We start from the raw sequence: 24528 nt of genomic DNA on the forward strand, positions 1-24528 counted from the left end.
GACGAATATGAGTCAAGAAAAATTATTAGTACTCGCGCTAGACAGTTAAAAAAATTAGTGAATGAAGTTCCAGTTAGTAAACCTAGCAATGGTAAAGTTGAAAATAAAGTTTCTAACGATAGTGAAGGTTTTGGTGGATGGGGCCCATGTCAACGGTAAATTATTTCGCTGAGAATTAAAAAAATAAATAAATTTGACTTTTTTATTGTATTTTATCTATTTTTTAAGATCAGAAACCTTAAGGTTTCTTAGGATCTCAAGATCAAAAATCTTACGATTTCACTAGCAGATTAATACTTAACGTTTCACCGCGGATGTCTGTTAACTTAAAATTAATTCTCGATAATAATATATTATGGCATCGCAAGTAAAATAGATTGACCGGCTCTTTTATAATCAGGTATCCGGGAGAAACATCTGGCGAAAACGAATATAAAATGAATCCTTGCTGTGTTCGTTCTGACACATCTGCATCTGCGCTGTAACTACCATCGATGACATCCGCGTGAAGATTAACCGCGACAACATTATTTATATTTACGATGTTTGGTGAAATATGCCTACCAAGTCCCGATGGATCATTATTATGACCAAGTAAATATGATGGCGGTATTTTTTTTGCCCACGATGCGTGTAATTTTGGAAACAACTCATCAATGGTATCAGTGACAGATTTTCTCATCTCAGGTACGTTATAACCGGGAAATTTATAATCTGGCAGCGTTGCCTCGGTTAGTCCGTACGCGTCCATAAATGTTTGTTTATGACCCGAAAAACTAACTTTTACTAATTCGCGGCCAAAATTTATTCTAGTGTATGCTGTATCATCAATTATTGCCTGAATTAATCGACGTTGATAATATTCCATGTCGGCAGCAAGTTGATTTAGTACTTCTACACGCGTAATAATTTTGCTACATGAGCTTGACACATTAAAAATACACTCCTGAAAATACTGTCGCAGTAAATTTAGTTGTTTCTGATGTTCTTGATTAATATCGTTAAAATATTTTGTTATATCTGCAAATGTGTAAAATTTATGAAGAGTTATGAATATAATAAAATCCCCAAACGTGTAAAATAACCACGTTATATCATCTTTGGATGTAAAAATAAAACTAGTTAGTGAATAATCCTCATTGAATCGTATATTATGTAATTTATAAATCATGCTATCAGGTTGCACAATACCGTGAAGATTTTCCTTGTCAGTGACGTAATCAGATTTCACAGGTTCTATTGGTATTGGTGGTAATGGCGGTCTAACATCAGGCCAACCTAGCATGGTTCTAATCGTGGATTGATAAATATCGACGATATATGTGATTTTAACTCAATCGTCGACGTCAATGTTGGCTCGTGTAAAGATATTTTTATGCCAGGTTCCTTATCGCCAGTTATATTCGTTATTTTGTAACTAAATTCGGTATTGATTTGTTCGATCTCGTAACTACCAGTTGGTAATCCAACTGTGATCCAGTCCGGAGTACCGTCAGGTTTATTTTTATTAGCGAAAACGAGCATATTATTCGATGATAAATTACCAAATGATTCTGATCTGATATTGGGCCAGCTATAATAAACACGTAACTGCGATAGCGCAATTTCATTAACGGGAATTGATGTTGGAAAATTAATGTTAAATTCCGGCTTAGTCGAGCTTGCCGATATCATTGTTGTTGTTGACGGCGTTGTGTTTATTGCAATCTGCGCCAACTCTGTCATTATTAATATCAACAATCTTCAACATTAATGAAAATTCATGATCGGATATATCGCCGTCGTTGAGACTTTCAGAAAGCAACTATGATAATCTCGAATACGCATCCGTAGCTATATTTAACTTGTTTACGTACGAAGCTAACTTTATGCATGTGCACGATGATATTTTTTTTTGCAATAATGTTAAGAACGCCAGCACACGTCGTTGACGCAGAAACAATGATAGTTACCGCGATCGGTGCCATCATTGTTACCGCGGATAATATTATGCCAACGCTGGCAATGGCGGCGCTAACTGAATACACAATTACGTCGATGGTAACTAATCTTCGCTGATGTTTTTTTACCTTTTGCTGGTACACATCCACGGATAATTTCAGCGAATCTTGCCATAGTCGTGCCTGATTGTATCTGTAATCGGACGCGGTCATATTATGTAATTTCTGTCCAACTAAATTGTGGAGGTATCTCGGAGATAAATTCCATGCACAACCATAGGTCCGTTGACGCCGTTGTTGATCGTTCTGGTTGTTCTAGTGTAAACGTCTCTTCGACGTCTTTGCTTAGCAAAAGATTTAAAAATCCAAGAAATCTATGAGTGGAGTGTCGCCATTTGTAATTTTTAGCTATTATTCTAAATCTCACCTTGGAGAAAGTATATAGTTGATAAACGCCTGTAACTGGCGCATTATACGTGAAAGAGTTATTTTCTGGCGTCCACGTTAATGATCCAGATGCCGTCGTGAATGTTATATTGTGAAATTGCTGCAATGATACTGGTGGAACTTTGATAAAGCTAGTTTTGTTAATAATTCCTGAAATTAATGCGTTAACGCCGGAAAATAAATCAGCAGCGGATTTAACGTCGGTAATTTTTGTATTAATGTCGCGAATTTCCCCGTCGTACAACGACATGTCAACTTTTTGACCAACTAAATTTGTGATATTTGTTATTAAACTATTTAACGCTGCAATATCTTCGTTGGCTTTTTTAATAACGTCGTTGACGGCGTTAAATTCGCCTACGTGAGCGTTATACTCGGCTCGTTTCATTATATCGCCAATTTTAACATTACTTGTTCGTAATTTTCCATGAGTATCTTGAAAAATAACAACATCGTCGGGATGTATTCCTGCCACCGATAGAAGATTATTAAGATCGTCCTTGGTTGCATATTTAGATAAATCAATATCGGGAGTTATTTTTACCTTAAATACGGACCTTCCATTAATGTCAACCATATTTATTAGACGTATATTTAAGTAATGTTTTACGATATGGATCGATTGCACGTGAAATCGCATCAAGAACATTAATTGATTCAGGTCCGCATATTGGTGGATCAGTTAATGTCTGCGTTGGTAACGTCGAATAATAAACCGGAATATTTAACTTTGACGTATATTTGAGAAATTCCTTCGGTGGTGCCAACCCGTATGAGTCAAAATAAATGGCTTCACGAGGATTAATCGTGTAAGCAACCCAATGAGTTCATAGACCGATACTTGAATCGAGATTTATTATTCCGGTCTCGTTAATGTTTGGTTTGTCAGGAAGTTGATCTCGCATAAATACGCCTCTGAAGAATTTTATTTTTTTACGCGCAGCCTCGTTAGATAAATCTAAATTTGACATTGGCGTTATGTTATTTTTAGGCCGCGTCCGTATTTCGGCCGTTGTAGATAAGCGCCGCTGCCGGATTTCGGCCGTCGTAGATAAGCGCCGCTTCCGTATCTCGGCTGTGTCTGACTTAATATTTTTTTATTAAATCTCCTTGAGTCAGCATTGCTAATGTTCTTAGATCCAGATTGCCGCCTTTTTTTTTACCATATCGTCCTCCGGTTATTTTTTCTAGTAATTTACTGGCTCTGAATCCGGCCGCACCCGCCAGTGCGCCTTTTGCTATTACTGGAGCTGCCTTTGCCGCCAACGGAGCAGCAACAGCAGCTATTTTTGCAATCAACGCTGGAATTGCAGCGAGAAACGGGAAAATTCCACCAACTTTTACCATATCTTTGATGGCGTTTGGACTAAGGTTAACGTGAACGCCTGAATTTGCCGATTTAGCTTTGATAAAGTGTCCATGCTGAGTCTTAGTTAATGATAATTTATTTGGCCCACCATGAATTTGAGCATTTTTTTATATTAATTTTACCCCGCAGGCTTTCGCCGACGCCGACGCGAGTTTCTTTATCTGACCTTGAGTCAGAGTCACACTAACATGATCGTATGGCATTTATATTAATTCGTTTGATCTAAATTTAGATCACATTTTCTCTACTGGTGCGTCAAGGACTCTCATTCTGCCACTAACGCCTTCTAAAATCATTGTTCTGTCGCTAAGTATCACCGCGATCGCTCTGTGATCAATTCCATGTGTAGTAATTCTGGCTTTGAAATGTATATCAACGACAGATTGTTTTATCAAATCAAGATGTTCTAATGAAAAATAATAGATCGGGTAGTTAGTGTTGAAATCTAACTGTGATATTTGTAATCCCGTGTCAATATTTTGATCTCGTCCCATATAACTTAATATGCGATGATACGCACGAGCCGTTGAATTATTTGCAAAATCGATCGATATTTCCTCAGATGGTTCCTGCTGTCCGTTTATTCTTAATGATATATTTGTTGCAGCAGTTCGATCAAATATCATATGACTACGCTTCTGATGATATCTGTTATTGTTTTGAAAGGCAATAAAGATATGTCTAGGTGCGGAGACACCTTGTTGTAACGCAATACGCCAAGTAAACTCGCCATTAATACTAGTAATGATAGAATCAGTAGCTGTCGTTAACCACGACATAATTGATTTACCACCTTGCTCCATAAACGATAGTAATTTTTGATCTTCGAACATTGATGGTGTTATCGCTGGCATCCAGAGGGTAAATTTATTCAACACTACTTTACCGTTATTACCGGCAGCTAAATCAGCGGCGTCATCATCGAGACCCTCTCGCCAGATAGCGTCATTGCTGTTATCTTTTCTAGTAAAGACTAATGTATGTTTCGCTCCGAAAATAACTTTTCTAAAATGTCTACAAAATCCAAATATATGTGATAACGGAATCGCACAAGAGAATCTTCTACGGCCGTCTCTCTCTAGCATAGCTTTTCGCGTGGCGAATCCCGGATTATAATTGGCGTTAATAGTTGTAACTACCGGTTCGACGTCGGCGTCTTCGTTAGCAGCAGTACGTTTTTGGGGTTGTCTACGAACAAGATGAATATTTTCAGGAAAATCAGTATTATCCTTGGCAAACATCATGCTAGGACCAGCAGATCTAGTAAAATCGTCTGAGTACCTAGCTAGGCCGATAATTGTCGTGGCAATATCAACATCATTATTAATTGTCTCAATCTCTTTTCCATCAATCATATATTTGACGCCACTAAATAACGCCATAATGCCGTTATTGACAAATCCGACCTTAAAATTATCCCTGTAGGCGGTATTGTCTAATTTTAAAATTTCACCGGTAAATTCAATAAACGCCTCGGATGGAAGAAAATATCTTGTCGTATCATGAACTTGAATTTCAACACGACCAACTGCATTTGCTACTACTGTGTCGTACGAATAAAATTGATAATCACGCACCGACGTGTCCTTACTCACGGGTTCGTCCATGTCGAATGCCTCGTTAGATGTCCGTGCAAACATTATTATAAAGATTATCTTCTAAAACGAAGACCGCTGCCTGATATAAAACTTGTACTTGTTGGAATTTGATTTGCTAATTGTTCTTGACGCGCTATTTGATTCGTTAATTTATTAATTTCTTGATTTGTTAATTGTCCCTGACGCGCTAATTCTTTTTTAACTTCCTTACTAACTTCCTGATTTACTAATTCTTCTAATTTCTGATTTGCCGCGCCATTTATTATTTTACTAATATCGTTAGGCATAACTTCGGTGCTAGGTAATTTGACTGGCTCAAGTGGCGGTTTTTTCTTTCTGCCCATTAAATTTGATATTCTGCTTTTGACGGCCTCATAACCTTTACTAGCTAAATCACCGACTTTAGAAAGAACTTTCTCACCAATCACGCCCATAGCCTTCATTGCTAATTGTTTAGCGGCGGGTCCAATTTTAGGGGCGATTCTTGAAACAAAACTTGCGACGGTATCGCCTAATCCGTTTCCGTGAACGTATTTGTATACGGCCAATCTGGAATTCACCACGCGAACTTGCGCAGGTCTGCGTTGATATTTGTGAACGATCATTATTTATTTACTATAATCTAATCGCACTGTTCGTCGACGAGTTCGTCGATGAGATTTCTGTATGCGTGAACATCTATGATACCACCACGAAATAATCGTTGACAAATGTCCGAAGCTTCATTGATTATTTCACGCGAGTTATTTCCGGCTCGTTTCCCTCCGATAAGTACTTCTAATCGAGATACGTCGTTGACAACGCTATCAGGACAAATTGTATTATAACCTCGGCCGGTTTTGGGAATAACAACTTTCTCTCTCATTCCAAGTATATATTTTCTAAATTTTTTATATTCTATATCTTCAAGATTAACTTTTTGATCCTTAGAAGCAAAATATAACGCAGGAATCCAGTCATCATCGCCAATTTTTTGTCCTTTCCTTAGATATTCATCTTTCTGCTGATATCCAAGCATGGCAGCGGCCTCTAAATTTTCTGGATCTTTAATTAGTTTGAGAGCCTCATCAGTAAAAAATTTAGCGGTCGGAATATTATGCATCGTCGATTGATCTACAGGTTTATCTACGTGGGTGAGATATTCCATAAATCTAGGATCATTATTACTGACTCTATCAACGCCGTGATACGCATAAAATATCCACTTTAGCCAAGTATTACTAGATACAGGTTTATTGGCGTATTCAGGTTTTAGAACATTTTTTCGTGATTTATAAGTGACTATAGCAATATAAGCTAATTGATCGTAAGTTTCAACCCGCCTAATGTTGGTAATAGCATCATCGGTAAATTTATCAATTGCACGAACTCCACCAACCGCTCCTTCTTCTTCTTCTTCTTCTTCTTCTTTCGCTTGCAGAGCTACTTCACCAGTTGCTGGTTTAGGTGCGGGTCGAGTTTGCTCCTCAATTCGTTTTAGCACAGGTAGAATTCCGCGTTTTCTAACCTCAGGATCTTTAATATCTCCAAGTAAAACTTTCTCGGTTGTTTCAGTGACGTGCTTGAATAACTCCCTGGACAATTCACTAAATCCAAGTTTCGCGTCCTCGTATGCTCTTATTTTTCTCTTGAGAGATTCTCTCACAGGAAGATACGCTTTTATTGCAGCTAATTTTTCTCGTGCTAATCTAGCAGAATGTGGCTCTCCGACGCTCATTATTATTTATGTATTAATTTATAACAATATTTAAAAATTTGCGCCGCCTTGTTTCAAAAATCTATCCGCATGCGCTGATGTTTTTTGCATAGTGACGATAGTCACGTAGGTCTGTTAATGACGAAAAATGACCCTCGTAGCAGCCCTTAAAAGTGAAAATAAAGGTTTCCTACGAAATAATTCTCGTAGGAAGTTTTAAATTTGAATTCGACCCTGGTCTGTGATTACTTTCTGCTTTGTTTCAAAAACAATTCGCTTATGCATAGATGTAATTTTGTGACACACCATATACATGTAGGTCTGTTAATGACGAAAAATGACCCTTGTAAAAGGCCTTAAAAGTAAAAATAAAGGTTTCCTACGAAATAATTCTCGTAGGAAGTTTTAAATTTGAATTCGACCCTGGTCTGTAATTATCTTCTGCTGCTCACATGGGTCACATATGTGTAAACCTTTTACTCTCGTAGACTCCACACTAAATAGTCTTTAACTAACTGTTTTGCTGTTATCACCAATCAGACAACTAAGTTACTAGATTTGTCAAAGAGACCGCTCCAGTGGCCTAGTGGTTAGAGCTCTAGTGGTTAGAGCGTCCGCCTCGGAAGCGGGAGGTCGTGGGTCGAACCCCTGCGGAGTCGTACTAAAGACTTACAAAAATGGTACTAACAGCCACCTCGCTTGGCGCTCAGCGTTAATAGGTTAGTGTTAGGACTGGTCGGCCTGGTGTAAGGATAATATGACTGGGTGGGACATCATGCTACATGTCTGCGGCATGATGCCCCAGTGCTAGACATCACTATAAACTGCCACACCGCAGACATCGTAGCGACATGACTGAAATATTGTTAAAGCTACGTTAAAAATCCAAATCACACAGAGTCATTAAGTAGTCAAAATGATTTGGAAGACAAAAAGGTTTGATGGCGTCATTTATGCTCTGTTACATTTATTCTTGCGACCTTGCCTTAAAGTTAATGTTTTCTATTATAACAAGTTCTCAACTCTTATATTTTTCTCTTATTCTACTTTTGTATACTATGTTAATTATACATTCGGCATATATGGGATACACTGGATCTGTCATTGTCCGACCCTTTAGTACAGACTCTTTATCTGATTAGAACTGTTTCCAAAATTTTGGAAAGTGGCCAATTCTATAGAAATTTAAATAAAATTTGGACTGAATATTACGAACAATAAGTTTAAAATGCAAAACTTGGAACATGAAGCAAGCTACGAAACATATTGGACTGCCACTTGAGAATTTAACGGTCACCAAGACTTATTAATTTTATGGCCAATGAATGATAAATATAGAAGGGAATATACTCAGTATTGGAACGGAATATCATTTTCAATAGAATTGAATAGCATAATGTAATATTTAAACTCTACGATGGCTTAACGCAACACATTTATGTAATATATTATTTCATACTTTGTGGAACAGGGATTAAAATTTCTTCCTTTCAATAAATAGCTAATTAAATAAATAGCTAATGCTTTATACTTATCTAGCATTATTTCCTTGCTCTGTGGCTGCTATTTTATCACCAGGTACATACATTGTCATTTATTGTCAATCATAGCTATACCCTATTCAGTTTGGCAGTTTATAGTGATGTCGCACTGGGGCACGAACTCGAAGACATGTGGCATCGGGTCCCGCCCAATCACATTATCCACCAATCCCAAAAGTAACCTCTTAATGCTGAGGGACTAGCAAGGCAGCTGCTAGTACCATTTTTTAAAGTCTTTGGTATGACTCGGCCGGGGTTGGAACCCGCGACCTCTCGAATCCGAGACGGTCACTAACCACTTAGGCAACCGGAGCTGTTTAGCCATCGTCGAAAGATTTTTATGGCTGTCTGTATCAATGGATGTCATATAACATGGCAGATCGACATGATTTGTATACATTTTGCAAAGATGCTTTCTGTAAAATTTATCTAAATTTTGTCAAGCAAGTATTTCCTAATTGTTGTTTACATTTCTTGCACTATGAAGTAATGGCAACCTATTTGACGATAACTCGGCATTATTTGTATGAACTTTAAAGGTATTTACGCCAAGATGGCTTCTTTCAAATATTCTCCAAATCTTTTAAACTGCTTTAGACAAGTCATATAAAGGTCATTCGACTGCATTTGATGGTAGATAGGCATTATTTGTATCAACCTGAATGGTCTTCACAAGATCTATACTATTAATAATTTTGCTAGCATTTACTTAACTGCTTGGAGAAGTCAAAGATTGTCTATTTTTAGTAGTGCAGGGCCACTTATGATGCCAGATCTGTGTCAACTGCAAGAACTTTAAAGATCAATATGATAGGATGTTCTGTGCCAGGTTTTGTTTAAAACTGGTCCCACTGTATTGAGATAACGCTCAGAAAAAAAAGATATTGTTTTGGAAATAGTATGATACGTATGAAATTGCAAAATTTTGCAAACATTATAAGGTATAAAATGAGACGTACTAAAGAAACAAACAACATCAGCATTTTATCACTGGTATTAAAAGCTACCCATGTCTCAGTATATAGAAACTCGACCATAATGTTGGAAATATAAATTGATTACATTTGTAAACAACATTGTAATATGATATTCAAATTTCACTATAAATGGGTTATGAAGTATAAAAAGCCTTAATTCAACGCATGTGTACTTCAATTCTCTGTAAACAATGTAACATTGCATTTCAATTGCAGCGTGACCTGATGACGCAAAAACGTTGAATACACAGTCTCTTTTCATTATCCGGTAAGTTAAATCTCTGTATCGACATCTTCTATTTACCAAACGTACATTTTCATGTCTGGACTTCGTTACTTCCAAAGTGTACTGTGTATGTAAATATTAGCATCATTTAAAGCAGTGGTTCCCAACCGTTCTTGCTGCGATACTAAATTGCCCACCAACAGGACCGCCAGACCCTCATGCTCCTGATTTGGGTTGCGATATGAGTATGGGAACCACTGATTTAAAAATACTAAAAGGAAAATACATATATGCGAAATCTTGTGCACATCATATACACATTTGCTTCTCAAAAAAATCATTAGACATTGCAAAAGTACTCTTTAACGGCTACTCCTGCCTATCACATATCACACACACCCACACATTCCTCTTTATAACTGCAATGAAAAACTGACAAATGCAATGATTTGACTGGTCATGAAAAATAATACAGAATTATTCCCCTTTCTTGGAAAATTACACTACTTGAAATGTAAGGGATATAATTTATGAAATCTTTTTCCTGCACATTACCTGAACTCAAAATGAGTTTATTTTGGAATAAAAATGCATATTGCATTTTGATATGAATAAAAAATAAACATAAAATAGATATTTTTACTATTTGCTAGTTAAATGTTATAGAACAATTTGTAACTGTCTCTTCTTCTCACACTTCTGACTTTCTCATTATCCAATTGTCAAAGAAATGTAAAACTAAACACATAGCAGTGTGTATTTACCTTAATACAGACTGAATTTAAAATCAGTAAATTGTCAGGTTATTACCTCGCCCTCTTTCCCACACTCACAATGACGCAGAGATCATTAGAAAGTTGCAAATGTTATAATTGTGATGTAAATATGTATCCGATGGATTAAGAAGTTCAACATAGTTTTCAGTAATGCATAATGAATGACTACCATGCGATACATGTTTGACTAATATTGTCTCAAAAACAGCCTAAAAATATAATTTACTTGTTAATATCCAGATATCCGGTACTTAGTCATAATAACAACACGTTTTCATTTAACGTGACAAAATAGTTTGAAAAATTATATTTTTATCAAACACTTGTATTTTGGCAAAAATATACTTTGAATGTTACAGATATAATAATATTTATGAGCCTTTAATCACATGTTTGAAACATGTTACAAGACTAACGCGAAACCCAAATGGGACGATGTGAAAGACATTCGAGCCTAATCCAAATGTTTGGAAACATTATAGGAAAAAATTTCATTATTTAGTTATTTGCTTTGCGTATATTAACGTATTAGGTAGACGTTTTCCTTGGTAAGTGCTATCTATGGGTGTAGGTTGTAACTTAAGCTAATAGTCAATTTGTAAACAACCTATTTACATAGTTCACTTTTGTCCATGATTGTATGTTTTTCTCTAATATAATATTTATATACATGTTTACATAGCCTTTTGACCTTAGTAAGTACAAGAACGAAACTTGTAACCCACATCCTGATCATCTTCTTGTGTCTTAGGTTTTTATACACGGTTCTATTCAACGCTAGTCACTCCTATCTTAATACCAGTCTTTGGGAATATGTAATCAGAGTGTTTAGTTGTGTTAGTTATCATTTAAGAGAAATAATTTATCTGAAGTATTAATTGAAATAACAAAGTGCTCAATAACTTTTGGACTAAAACATTTGTTAGGGTTATTAAGGGCTCTTTCACAGACATTCTGGATCATATCATTGTGATTCAGCAAGACTAGTGGTACATCGGCACATTAAAGACTATTGAAACATCAGTACATTGATAATTGGAATTCATTTGAAATACTTTATACTTTTGGACTTGTGATAGAACTTTTTGGATTATTTGGAATTTAATTCACAAAACTGTAACTTCCTTCGAATTTTCTCTTTGCATTCTAATGGAAAAAATGATTTGTTGAATTTTACGAAACTTGCTGGTTTTAATTTTTCTGCTATTTAGTTCAATACCATTAATTCGTAACAGTAAGACTATGAATCATCCTAAAATTGTCAGACGAGCACTTGTTTTCTGTTTGAATTTTCCGTAATTTCTCAAATCCAATAAATATTTTCTCGTTAGTTGAGACACTATGCTTTATGTTTACGGGCCCTCTCTGATAATATATGATCTGGTGTTGGCTTCTCACTCCAAGTTGGGGCCCCGAGTGGCCGAGTGGTCTAAAGCGCTCTCTCCCCACTCCAGGTTTCTATGTTTATTATATCAATAAAGTACATAGTACATAGTAGGCTTCCTATTTTTATCAACAAATTCCAATGACAGCACAATACATTTTGCAGGGGGGTTTTTTGGACAAATTATACAACAATTAACATAGACACAGCACATACATCGACTATAAGGCACTGACCATTTATTTTCGGGAGAAGCGGTTATGCATTTTTATTGAGTTGATAAAGTTTATATTTAAGCTCAAGATAATTGGTTGTATTTCAATAATATAATGGATATAATATGATGTCAGTGTCCTAAGCATGGCGTATGATGTTTTTACAGCTATTGACCGACGACAAGTGATGTTAGCAAAATGTCAATCCCCTATCCCCAGAACGTTAAATTTCTGGTCCTTAAAATAATTCGGTATACCATGGAACGTATCTCGGTATACTCAGAAATACAGCGGTACAGATACGTTCTTGGTACCCAGCTCTGTTTGTCAATAATGTGTGTGTGTGTGTGTGTGTGAATAATAAGAATAAAGGAATATTTTCAAGTCATATGTTATCCATGTTAATAAATTTGGCATGATTGACTATATGCTTCAAGAATTTGATATTAAAAGCAACTCTGTGATTTCTTTATGAAATTTACTTGCATTAATGGGCACTTTAAAAGCAATAAAAATAATGTGGTTATGCGCCGTGAAAGTTCTGCAAATGCGTTTTCAATTTTTACATGCACTATATTTTCCAAGAGCAATCTTACAAACACTATATGTTCAACTTCCATTTAATCACTATCCAAATTTCGAGGTGACAAATATTATAGAGGACATTGATTAACCATGTTTTTGTTACAACGCAATTTTTTTTAAAAAATATGCATACATGTCCATGTATTCCCAACAGGTATGTGTAAAATAGCATTCCTGGCAAAACATAAAAAGCTGGATCAGAACAGGACATGATCTGGTGGTAATATCGTATGACTACGTGGTAACATGACACAAATGTTGCACAGAAAACAAATGAAAATAAATACTTAAGCGTAACATACTTAACACAACAAAATGACACTAAACTGTCCAGTCTGTAATCTTTGCACACTTGGAACAGAGTTAGTATCCTGTAAGAGCAAATACAAATCAGACCTCTAGTCTCTGTCCTGTATAAACTGACCTAAATTACTGACTGCACAAAGTAATAAAGTAATACAATATAAGAATTTTCTTCTAGTAAATTTATATTAATATTTAGATTTTCTGAAATTTTCATACTTTGTTTTTCTTCCCAAAGTTAGATAATTATCACGGAAATCTTGACTTTATAAACTCACCTACTGACTGTACCAAGTAATAAAGTAATTCAGTGCAACAATTGTCTTCTAAAAAGTTTTTAATATCTATGCTATTTTTTTTACAATTTTCATGCTTTGGTTTTCTTTCAAAAGTTAAATAATTATCAAGGAAATCCAGTTTTAAAATCGGAATTCAGTTAAGACAAAGAATAATTTTACAATAGAAATAAACCTTGGCATTTTTTGGCAAGACGGAAAAAATATAAATTGGCCTCTCATGACACGTGTGGCTTTAGCATATTTATATTGGTCTGGAAACGATCTAGCTTCGATGGCATAGTTCAAATGGAGCTAATACTTTAATGGATATGGCCTGCACCAATTTTTAAGACTCAGATTTGGATTCCATCTAGGTCACACAATACTTTCTTCATCGGTGGTTTTCAAAAACCTTTGACAGCATAATTTTTTAATGTTATGGAATATTAAAACTGGTACTTTCTGACAATTTGATAGACATACAATCTCTGAAATCCTTTGCTATAATTTTATAACTACCTGCTTTTCGAAAAGAATTTAAAGGTACTTTTGAATTCCGCACAGTATTTCTAACGGTACCGAAAGAAAGGTTTATGTGGTATTCAATTAATAATATGTCTGCAAGTCGTTATCCTATACTTTTGATATCTTCCACATACAATCCTTAAAGTTTTCTATGACTTACTGAGACCGAAATTTTTTTTTAAAATCTTCATGGTTTTCAAAAGCATGGCTGAGAGGGTGTCATTGGCAAGACTACATCTCTCAAAAACTATTCCAATGCGAAGAAAGTTGAAATTATTTCCTAACATTTCGCATTTACTTTACATTTCCTATAACACATCACACCAACGAAGAACATTTGGACAAACTCTATCCTTTTAGTAGCGCAACAGATATTACATTGAATGTTTTACAAAAAAAAAAAACCGTTTTTGCATTTTAATCTTTCCGCACTGAGTACATATGACCTTTCTCAAAGAACACTGATAGCAGGCTAGTGCGTGCTGACATGGTTCAAACCGAATGGAAACTGATCGTCTCCTGCAGAAAACACACCTGTGTGGGAGGAATATTGGCATGCTTGGAGTTGCAATTGCTTCTGCACCTGTCACACGTAATAATAATAATAATAATAATAATAAAACAGTATTGTGGTCATTTCGGATAGTTATAACCAACTTTGGATCTCATGTGAACTGACATCTCTCTCTCTCTCTCTCTCTCTCTCTCTCTCTCTCTCTCTCTCTCATTACAACCTTTCTGTGCTTATCTGCAAGGCCATCTCTAAATATCGGATATTCTTCTAATGTATATGGAATTACATATTGTACAAAATGGAACATCCTAAAATCCCCATTAGTATACAAAATGGAATTTTGTAGCGTCACCATCATTCACCAGTGCCCTGAGACGATGAAATAAAGCTTGGGCTTTTCGTAAGTTTGCACTCAAAATATGAATTCATTTTGAAACTCAAGGTACAGGCAAACATAAATGTAAACATAGTTTGAGCTGCAACATGGTACCAAATAAAGAGACATCAAAATGCCTTTTAACCTCTTCTAGAAATTGCGCATTTTAAAACTGGGGTGCGTGAAATATGAATAAAGAAAACATACATAATCATGTCAAAGATGTGGAGCAATATTACTTGCTCGATTTCGTGATAATAATAGAATATTTTGAATAATAACATTCATAAACTATAATAATATCCATACAGTTCATAAGTACATACTTTGAGTGCGGTTGATTGCGCCATCAGAAGGTTTCACGGATTCGTAGGGTTGTGGTCTCGATGGTAGAGCAGTTATACCTCTTCTACGTCTTCCTCCTCGGACATTGAATTATAAAGCTTATTTAATGCACAATGTCTCGCTCTAAATATAAAGAGTCGTTCTTTTGAATTAACATTGACTAACTTATATTCGAAATATTGTTCTTTTAATTCACGAAACAGCTCCGTTTTTATAATCTATAATAGAAACTTGTTTTGCCTTGATAAATTTCTCATTTATAGAAATAATAAGTATGAGCAAATATTTTGTTACAGTGATGGAAAGAAGCAAAACATTTCTTTGCATGTGCACTTGCAGTATTGTAACAAAGCTACATGACTTTGTGCGGTGTTAGTGCACTGTACGCACAAGACGTCACACATATAAGTCTACTGTGTAGGTTTTTTTCTGCTATTTGTGTTTCATCTATTATTTAGTCAAATTGGGGTTGGACGTTTGTGTAAATGTTTTATGTGATATATTTGGACAAACAGCATAACATTTCCGCCTGAATTCAACAAATTCTCAACTGCTATTGTAAATGCAAGCTTGAGTTTTACTGATATGCCTACTAAAATGTACAACCTTTTCAATTCAGATATATTGCAATTCTCTTGATTGATATGTGATTGCTTCTCGCTCAGAACAGCTTTTCTGTGTACTATACGGAATAATATTCAACGTGGCACATGACCACAAATCAAACTTTCTGGATGACAATGCATCTTCACCAAAACCTGCGTTATATACAGCAATATTTTATTGTAAACAAAGTGAGATTTTATAATGGGTTCTGATGTCAGATGAAATTAAAAACTAATCTTCATCAGGAAAAAATGTATATACCATTCATATGCAGTCATAAAATTAAGATTTAATTTGATTATGAAAATGGAATACATAACGTCAAAATCATTATGAAATTGTGATTCTATAATGTCAGAATTATTCAATATCAAATGCTGAAGCACTAGAATCTCTAACATGTACATAAGGCATCAGGCTAAACATTTGTCCACAATACAATCAACATAACGTAATATGTGAAACTATAAACTACCTTAACCACAAAAAAGTTCGAAATTGACAAATTATCATTATTCATACAATTTTGTAAAATATCCTTCTATAACTGGTTTAGGTATTATGGCAACTAAAACCCTTTAGAGTGAAAAGGTTTATAGATAGTATGGTGGAGGAGGAAACGTTGGTTTCATCAAGGCAAGAAAATAGAACCTATTAGCTTTTAAGGTTATTGTCAAAAGTCAGTCCTTGGCCAAAGGCTGTAACTTCCTACACCTAAATATTTTGATGTCATTTATTTCTCATATCAGATGATCTTCATCACCGGTTCTAAGTGATCCATTAATGGTAGGATAGTAACTGTAGGATAGCATCTGTTTTTCGCCGCAAAATCCAAACGTCATCAGATCCCTTCGTAAATTTCCATGTGCAACCATACATAGAGCATTTCTGTGACGATGACTTACCTTTACCTCACTAATTAATAGCTAGATACATAGATATGCATTTACATTAGGATTGGCACTATCCCGCTAGTGATGGTGGGACGACTGTCATAGGTCGGTCGCCTCTTCCTCCTGTAAAGACATAGTCCTTATTTATATAAAGTACGAAATTTAACCGAAATGAATCATGAAAATCATACACGTAAATCATTTGCTCAAATATGTCGAAATATATTGTATTAATACTCTTCCAGTTTCATACAGCATCAAATAATATTTCAATATTAAAAGCTCACACACTCCAACTTCAGATGGAACTGATTCACTCGGCTTCGCGGAGTTTGCGCTATTAAGATTTTAGTAAAGTTTATTGCGTAGTAAATTCCTTATCTCACTTTATAACGTTGCGAACCCTTTTGAAATCCATTTTCCACCAATGAACCCCCAATTCGCAATCAAACCGTGACCTCGATTTTCCGGAAACAAATCTTCCGTAAAGATGCATCTAATTACCTATGATCTAGTTTTTCCTATTTCCTAACAATATAGAAAACAATCCATAGTTCTTCTTTTGATTTCTTTAAAGAACATTGCAATATTGGCATCACAAAAATTCAACTTGACAACGAATACAGCAGATCCGCCTTGATACTCTTCGCTCGAAATGAGAGACTATTAACTGAAAATCAAAGTAATACACGCACTTCTCAATGTATAATAATATCTATTCCGTTATTTGCTTGGGTAATATAATCAATGTCTCAGTTTATATAATACGTTGTCCACAACAATGTAATTTCCACCAAAACCCCGTGAAACTAGACCTTCGGAGAAATGTGCAGATACTGTTTTTTATTTGCTTTTAAAAATATGTTGGTACTTACAACAATTCAGCATTCAGCAACGAACAAAGAAAGAAGAAGCGAGAATACACATTTTTACCAGTGTAATTACATTAAATAATGCACATGTAAAACCTAGAGCTACTTAACGCGGGGATCATTCTGTCGTTGAAAATAATCAATAAATACTTGAGGCAAATGATGACGGACTCTTCCTGGCACCTTGAGAAAAAAATATCCCTCTCTCAATTTTTCTATGATACCACTTTGTAGTGCAAAATAAAGATTTGAATAATTCTCTCTCTCTCTCTCTCTCTCTCTCTCTCTCTTACACACACACACACACACACACGCGCGCGCGCGCGCCTTAACGATCAGTTACATATTTCTAGACCAGATAGAAATCATTTTTCCATGGGAAATAATTCGAATGATATTATATAAATTAATTCAATTTTTTGTGGAATAAGAATACTTAATGATAAATGAATAAATATACTTAAAATACCGATTAAAATGTTTATATTGATCACAACTAATCTAGATACAGAAAATCAGGTGAACGCTCCATCCAAAGAACAATTTTCATATTCGTCGTTCAATTTACCGTTCACGATAATATCTAAACCTTTATCCCCGCTGACTTGTATCCACTCCATAAGTGACAAAGAATAACTCCTGTGAAGAAAACAAGGCTCTGTTGAGTTTTGAGATAAATCAGTTTCTTCAGTATTGTCTTTTATTTGCTCACTTTCTTGCTGTGACGCCAAGAAAAAACACCAGTGTGGTTGACGGACTAGTGCGTGCTGGATATTTGGATTGGAAACAATATCCATGTCCTCACCATCACCGATAGATGAAGTTTTCAAGACGGTCTCTTCCTTATCACTTGTTTCAGTTTCGCTTAGAAATGGTGCTACAACTGCGAGTGGCTTTTGCTTCTCGGTCCTGTTGTCGTTTGTTGAATCCTTTTTAAAGACGATCTGCCTACTTGCATTTTCCTCCCCATTATGTTTTGGAGCCACTATCAGATTTAAATGTTCTCTGTTCATCACCGCTTTTTGCGATGTGTCGTGTACCTGTTTTGCTCTATGAGGAGAAGTTTCTCCACTTTTATGGAACGTTTGTGACAATGACATTCCATCAGCCTCCGATCAGTGTAAGGCGTGAACAAGATCAGATTTTCTAGATCTCTGTCATCATTGTCATGCAAGAGTTTGTTCTTAGCTTTAACTGTTACTGACTGGCTGGTGGATAAACTATCGCTGTTCGCATGTTCAATATTACATTGTATTCCAACTGAAGTCATTTTCGTACGATATTTACTCTAGGCAGAAGCAAGACAATGTCTTTTTTATTAAACATTCTCGTCCTGTCGGATCTAAAAAGAAAAAAGATTTTTGATCACTGTAAAAATAAATACGTTCAACAAATGTTCCTCATTATTTAGGTGTTGTGTCGATTTGTTTTTGTTTTTGTTTGTTTGTTTGTTTTGTTTTTGGATGGGGGTTCGCAGTCACGAAAAGTTTATTGGAAGCGAAAAGTATCAGTTGAAGTCACCTCACCTTTATTATGAGCCGTACTGAGCTGGTAAGCTTGAGGGGGCTTATTCACTTAAAATGTACGAAGGGCGCCTTTTTCTTTTTTAATTAAGCACTACTGATATCAAAAACTTAAATTTAATTTAAATATCAGTCTTACAGTCTTAATAACGATTATAGAAAATAACATTTTCATGGGGGAGGGGGCTCCGGTTTAAGATATATAATAAACTGCGTATTAAAATGCAGTGAAACATTTTCATGAGGATTAACCCTAGAGACAAATTCAAACATGAGTGAAAGGAAGACAACACTCTCTTTCAAGCTTCTGGCAGTGTCGTGAACTTTTGCTCTTCATTTTTTTTTGTATATTCTAGACTATTTTCGTTACTTCCGCGCTCCCACTCCTCGTAACCGCCTCAACACATGCTGCTTGAAATAGTGTGTGACTCGTCTCCTACTGAACTTTGAACATATAAGTGTACATCGCTCAAAAAACGAAAAGATAGAAAATGATCGAGAATAGAAGAATTCGCTTTCTCTACGAAGACTTCATATTGCCCAAGGGATGTTTCTAGCACAAATGAACTGACCTAAACAAATATACTCCACCATAATTTGTGTTAAGGTGTTCGTTGGAGTGCTTTTGTTGTTCTTTGAAATTTGGTTTTATAATTCTGTTCGGTTTGTTGTGGTAGTTTTTACTTTATTCACGCCGTGTTACTGAAACAAACATTTCGTGAAAGGCATAATGTTTTGTATGGGCTGTACAAATGTTTTCAGTTCATGGAAATGGAGGAAAATTTCCCATGTAAATGATGCGATAGCTTCCATTAATAACCCAAGTGTCAATAACGGTAAATATTTTCTTTTCCTTTAAGTAGGGATGCTCTAAATAACTTGGTTACAATAGTGTACAGTTACAAAGAAAACACAAACGCTTGTTATAAAACTCTATAACCGCCGATATACAGCATTTTAGTTTGAAAGGTTTCCCATCAAGAAAGGGCTTGGAATTGATTAGGCACATCTTTAGCAATCAAGAAATATATAAAGGATATTATGTTTATGTGTATCTATTATAACCTGATAAAGTGTGAATAAAATGTGATTTTTATGTAAGAGGAGATATTTGAGCTCAAATGTTTTTCTTTTATTTCCCTTTATAAAAGAACACGATTTCATAAACATTCATTGATGAAATTTGTTCAACAGCTAACTCTACTTTTCCTTTTAAATGCTCAGAAAATGCGATATTTTTTAATATAACTAGAGTAGATTTTCAGTGTCATCAATTACTTTCTTAATAAAGATCTATATTTCTGATGTAATATGTTTTCCTGTTTTTGTCATTAAATTAACACTACAGGCTTTGTACACATTTGCTGGCTTAGATTCATCTCAATATCACAACAAAGCTACAAAAGAGCTTTATGAAGTTACACCAGAACCATTTTCATATATTATATCAACTGAATATTTTACCCGACTACATGATCCCTGATGTTTATTTGATTTTAATTGATCATGAACATTATTTCATAAACGCTTTTAGTTATATTTGTTTATCAATATTGTATCAAATCATTCATCGCATTATAATGATACTTTTCTCTGTCAAATAAATTCTACATGTCAGCATTGGAGTACATTTCTCTTTCTGTAATTTATACTGGCCTCGTTTGGTTTCTCACTTAATTCCTTCAGTTCTTTTAAATAATATTTTGAGAGCTATTTCCCTTTAGTTGGATGTTTTGCTCCTTGAGTAATACCAATATAAGTAGTTTTTATCCCGGAGACAGACAGACATAGATGCCATGGGTTGGGTCCTATATTTCACCGTTTACAATTATTTAGTCAATAGTACTGCTATATAAATAAATACATCAAGATAAGAATGTACACTGTGGTTCATTGTAAACATACATATATAATCATTCCCAGTTAAGAGAAAAGAGAACAGAAGATTTAGTATAAAGTATGTTCTGGTACAGGGTCACAGCAACAATACATGATGTCCTTACATGACACACTGATCAGAATTTTCTCAAAGACAACTTACCGTACTGAAGTACATTTATGTAAGTCTTCCACTTAATCAGTAATGTTTCCCCTTCAAAACGCTTCAAATTATTGTATTTTTCTATTAAAAAAAAACTGTTTAAATCTTATTTAAATTCTGATATATGAGGAGGATGTATAGTGCGATACTTGCACTTATCAATGTAATACCAGCATCAGTAGAGTACCGCCATCTCCGGCAACAACAACCCGGAAGTCATACAAATGTAAACAATGATAAATAATGCTGTCACTCATTTTAAACCAATGATTACCACAAACTAAACTACTTGTAGAATAAGATATTTCACTCGTATTTTTTTTTAAGAATTAGCAAAGTCCAGCTTTCGACAGATTATAGAGGGTTTATTTAGTTAAAAAGGTTGTATTTATATCAATCTCTATTTCTGTCATATTATGTTAATTTATATTAATGTAGAATGTAAATTATAGAATTGTATACTAGTTCCAGTATGTCAGTCAAGCTAACTTAGAGGCTAGGGTTTTTTTTAAAACCATTGACGAAAAGCTGTTGAAAGGTATGAATGAGTCCAAATTAATAATACGGGTTTGAATTTAAGGAGCAGCGGATTAGGTCCTACAATGTATCAATACAAATGGATAAAATACGGTGATTTTTGATGACTATTGTTACTCGGATTTAGTTCAAGCTGTGATCGGAACTACTTTATTTAAAGTAATCCTTATAAAATTGTACAATGCTTTCACAATAGGAGGGATTTCTTATGCAAATAATACTGGGTGGAACCCAATGTAGACATGGAGCTGATACTTTGCTCGACTGGAAATAAGTGTTTCATATTGTTCAGTAATTATTCCATTCAAGTACTACTTAGTATGACTCGTAATTCGAATCCTATACTACGTGGGAGGATTATATAGAATCAATGCGGGCAAGAGCATTTCTTTAAAATGTTAAACTCGATAAACTGAATTAAATTTTCAAACCTGAAAGGTAGAAAAATGCGATTTAAACACATATAGTCCAACACATGGTAGAACAGAAAGGCTTCCTCTCGAATCTAGCAAAATTGCCGTAATTTAAATTGTATGATCTGTGTGAATGGAATCAGAACGCAAATATTATTTTAAACACAATAGCAAATTAACCGTGTAAAGAGAAAATTTAACAGATTCTGTAAAGGAGATAATAATAATTCATTCATTCGTTTAAAGTGTCAATGAAAATTTCAGATGAAAAACCATAGCAAAGATTTCGCATGGATTAATCCCTGATTGAACTGCTAAAACAAAACTATATTGTGAATTTATGATTAGAGCATTTATGATTAGAAACAAGGTTGATATTACTACGCCAATGTACAATATGGCAAACAGGTGTTGTTAATGCTAATGAACAATGTCGGTAGAAAGAAACTTAAAAGGATGTTTCCCTACAAAGCATACTTCTTACGTAAGAAGACAATATGAAGTGGCATGAGGTAAGTAATAATTAACAAACCAATCACGAATCAGATAATTCACCAGTTTTCCTTCTCACTTTTGTGAAACCAGGAAGAATAATTGAGCACCAAGTTAGAGATTTCAAAATAGTCACCACGCAGTCAATCATTTTGATGAGTCATAAGCACATCAGAATATCTGCACATAACATAGTCTAGAAATTTTACTCCTGGGCTGTGAAACTACAATGATAATAATTGTACTAAAATGATATGAGCATAAAGTTGATCTTAACTGCTTTGAAATCATGCCAGATTTCTAATAATAAAAAAATATGTATTTACCATCAAGGTAGTAAATACTCTACAGAGCTTGCATTCTCAGCATTACGTTCTTTTTATACTGGAAATGTAATGACTGATGTTGTACGCTTGATAATACTTCTTCAAGGCTGTAAAGCTGTTCTCATGCGAAACATTTTGATGACTTAGAGAGAATTTAATGAATAGAAAAACATGAGGAAAAATTCTCGGTGCAGCAATGTATGGCTCAGAGAAGTTAAATCATTTTTGCTTTTCATTATGTCCGTAATCTTAAATTGTTACATGCCCATCGGAACATCCTCTAAGTAAATTTTTTACATATCAAACAGATGATCTTGCAAAAAAATCCCATAAACGTGTGAGCATTCAAACGCAATATTTAGATTCGTTCCTTACGACATGAACGTATCTCCGTTTTTTTATGTCCTAACTCAAGTTTTCATAAATTTATCAGAAATTATGTATTATAACGCATACCTACGTGAATAGAGCAATCCTATTATTCCTAATGAACAATCATCATGTCTTAACATCTACATCCCATGTGCTTGAATACCTACATTTACTCTGTGATAAACAGTCATTGTATATGTGCGGAATGATATGGTTTGTGGTCTGGACTATTTTCGGTGCGTAGTTATGCCATTGAGACATTACTGTGCTGTATAAAGTTAAACACCATGGCAAAGAAAAGCTATATGAAAACACGTGGTAGACATGATCTTAAAAATGTAAATGGATGTAATTGTATTTCTCTTACTTTACATTACATTTTTTATTCACCCAAATAATTGTTGAAGGATATAATATAATCTATTTTCTAAATTACATCTTCTTTAATTTATTAGAAAATACATTTCACTGTTTGCATTATATAATTTCTTTCTCTTGGGAATATTGATGAACACATCCTACATCTAATTTTACTTTAAAAAAATCATTTTACCATAATATGATTCTGCAAATTCGCTTCTTTTAAATAAGCACTTTTAAAATACTAATATGACATAATTATCATAGCTATTGGTTTAAATTTAAAAAAGTATGTTGAATGAGTATTTACCTTTTCCATCCTTTTCCAGCTCCAGTTGTAACAGGTAAATTGTAATTTGATGTCTACAATTTATTACTTTCCATCTCTGTTTAATAATGCTGAACAGAAAATCTTTCAAATCCTATTAATTTTGTAATTGGTTTGGGAGGGTTTGGTGGGTGATTCTTTTAAACATTCCAATAAGATTTGAAATATATACCAAACGCAAAATTATTGGAAACAATATTTTCCTACTTGCGGGTTCCTGTTCGTTAAATTAGTTAATTAAGAATTATTGGAGTGAAAGAAAAAACATGAGCGGAGATATTGTGATTGGGTGCGATCCGCTCCGCAAACATTTAACTGTAACGTTTTGTGCTAATTAAAATTTTATATATATATATATATATATATATATATATATATATATATATATATATATATATATATATGGTCTGCTTTGTACAGTTCTTTACCAGATAAAAGTGTATCAAAATTAGCATTCACAGCTAGTATGGATGGTCTCTGAAAATGCTCATTTTGTGCGTTATTCGATAGCCTGCATTGAAAAAGAAAATGATGTATGTTTGCTAATGGAAATATACAGAAGAGAAAAGATTGACCATACAATTACTTCTAAATATAACACGATTTAGCGAACTATATTTGTGTCTTAATGGGCATCATGCTAAATCAACGGAACCGAAGTACATTTTGC

The 24528-nt window shown here is 34.6% G+C and overlaps 1 protein-coding gene, 1 long non-coding RNA gene and 1 pseudogene across 4 annotated transcripts in view; 1 reads left to right on the forward strand and 2 right to left on the reverse strand.

Annotated features, from left to right (window-relative positions):
- Nucleotides 1-15182, reverse strand: part of LOC149800137 (toll-like receptor 4) — a 39500-nt pseudogene extending 24318 nt beyond the window's left edge. Inside the window, exon 1 of the transcript XR_016421096.1 lies at nucleotides 15077-15182. The product of XR_016421096.1 is annotated as a toll-like receptor 4 (transcript). The remainder of the gene's footprint in view (nucleotides 1-15076) is intronic.
- Nucleotides 15183-15200: 18 nt separating this feature from the next.
- Nucleotides 15201-23345, reverse strand: LOC149800138 (uncharacterized). Of its 2 annotated transcripts, none has more exons than XR_016421334.1 (3): nucleotides 23255-23345; nucleotides 18035-18808; nucleotides 15201-16717 (listed from the first exon to the last, which is right to left on the reverse strand). It is a non-coding gene; the product is annotated as an uncharacterized LOC149800138 (long non-coding RNA). The 2 variants fall into 2 exon arrangements; XR_016421333.1 differs by having other exon boundaries at nucleotides 23259-23328.
- The window catches only part of LOC149800139 (uncharacterized), a 122931-nt gene continuing 120786 nt past the window's right edge, over nucleotides 22384-24528 (forward strand). Inside the window, exon 1 of the mRNA XM_089959736.1 lies at nucleotides 22384-22492. The gene's annotated coding sequence lies outside the window, so the exon portion shown is untranslated. The remainder of the gene's footprint in view (nucleotides 22493-24528) is intronic.

Source organism: Sinohyriopsis cumingii, chromosome 5 (genome assembly GCF_028554795.1).
Source record: "Sinohyriopsis cumingii isolate HCF-2022 chromosome 5, ASM2855479v2, whole genome shotgun sequence".
Classification (NCBI taxonomy): Eukaryota; Metazoa; Mollusca; class Bivalvia; order Unionida; family Unionidae; genus Sinohyriopsis; species Sinohyriopsis cumingii.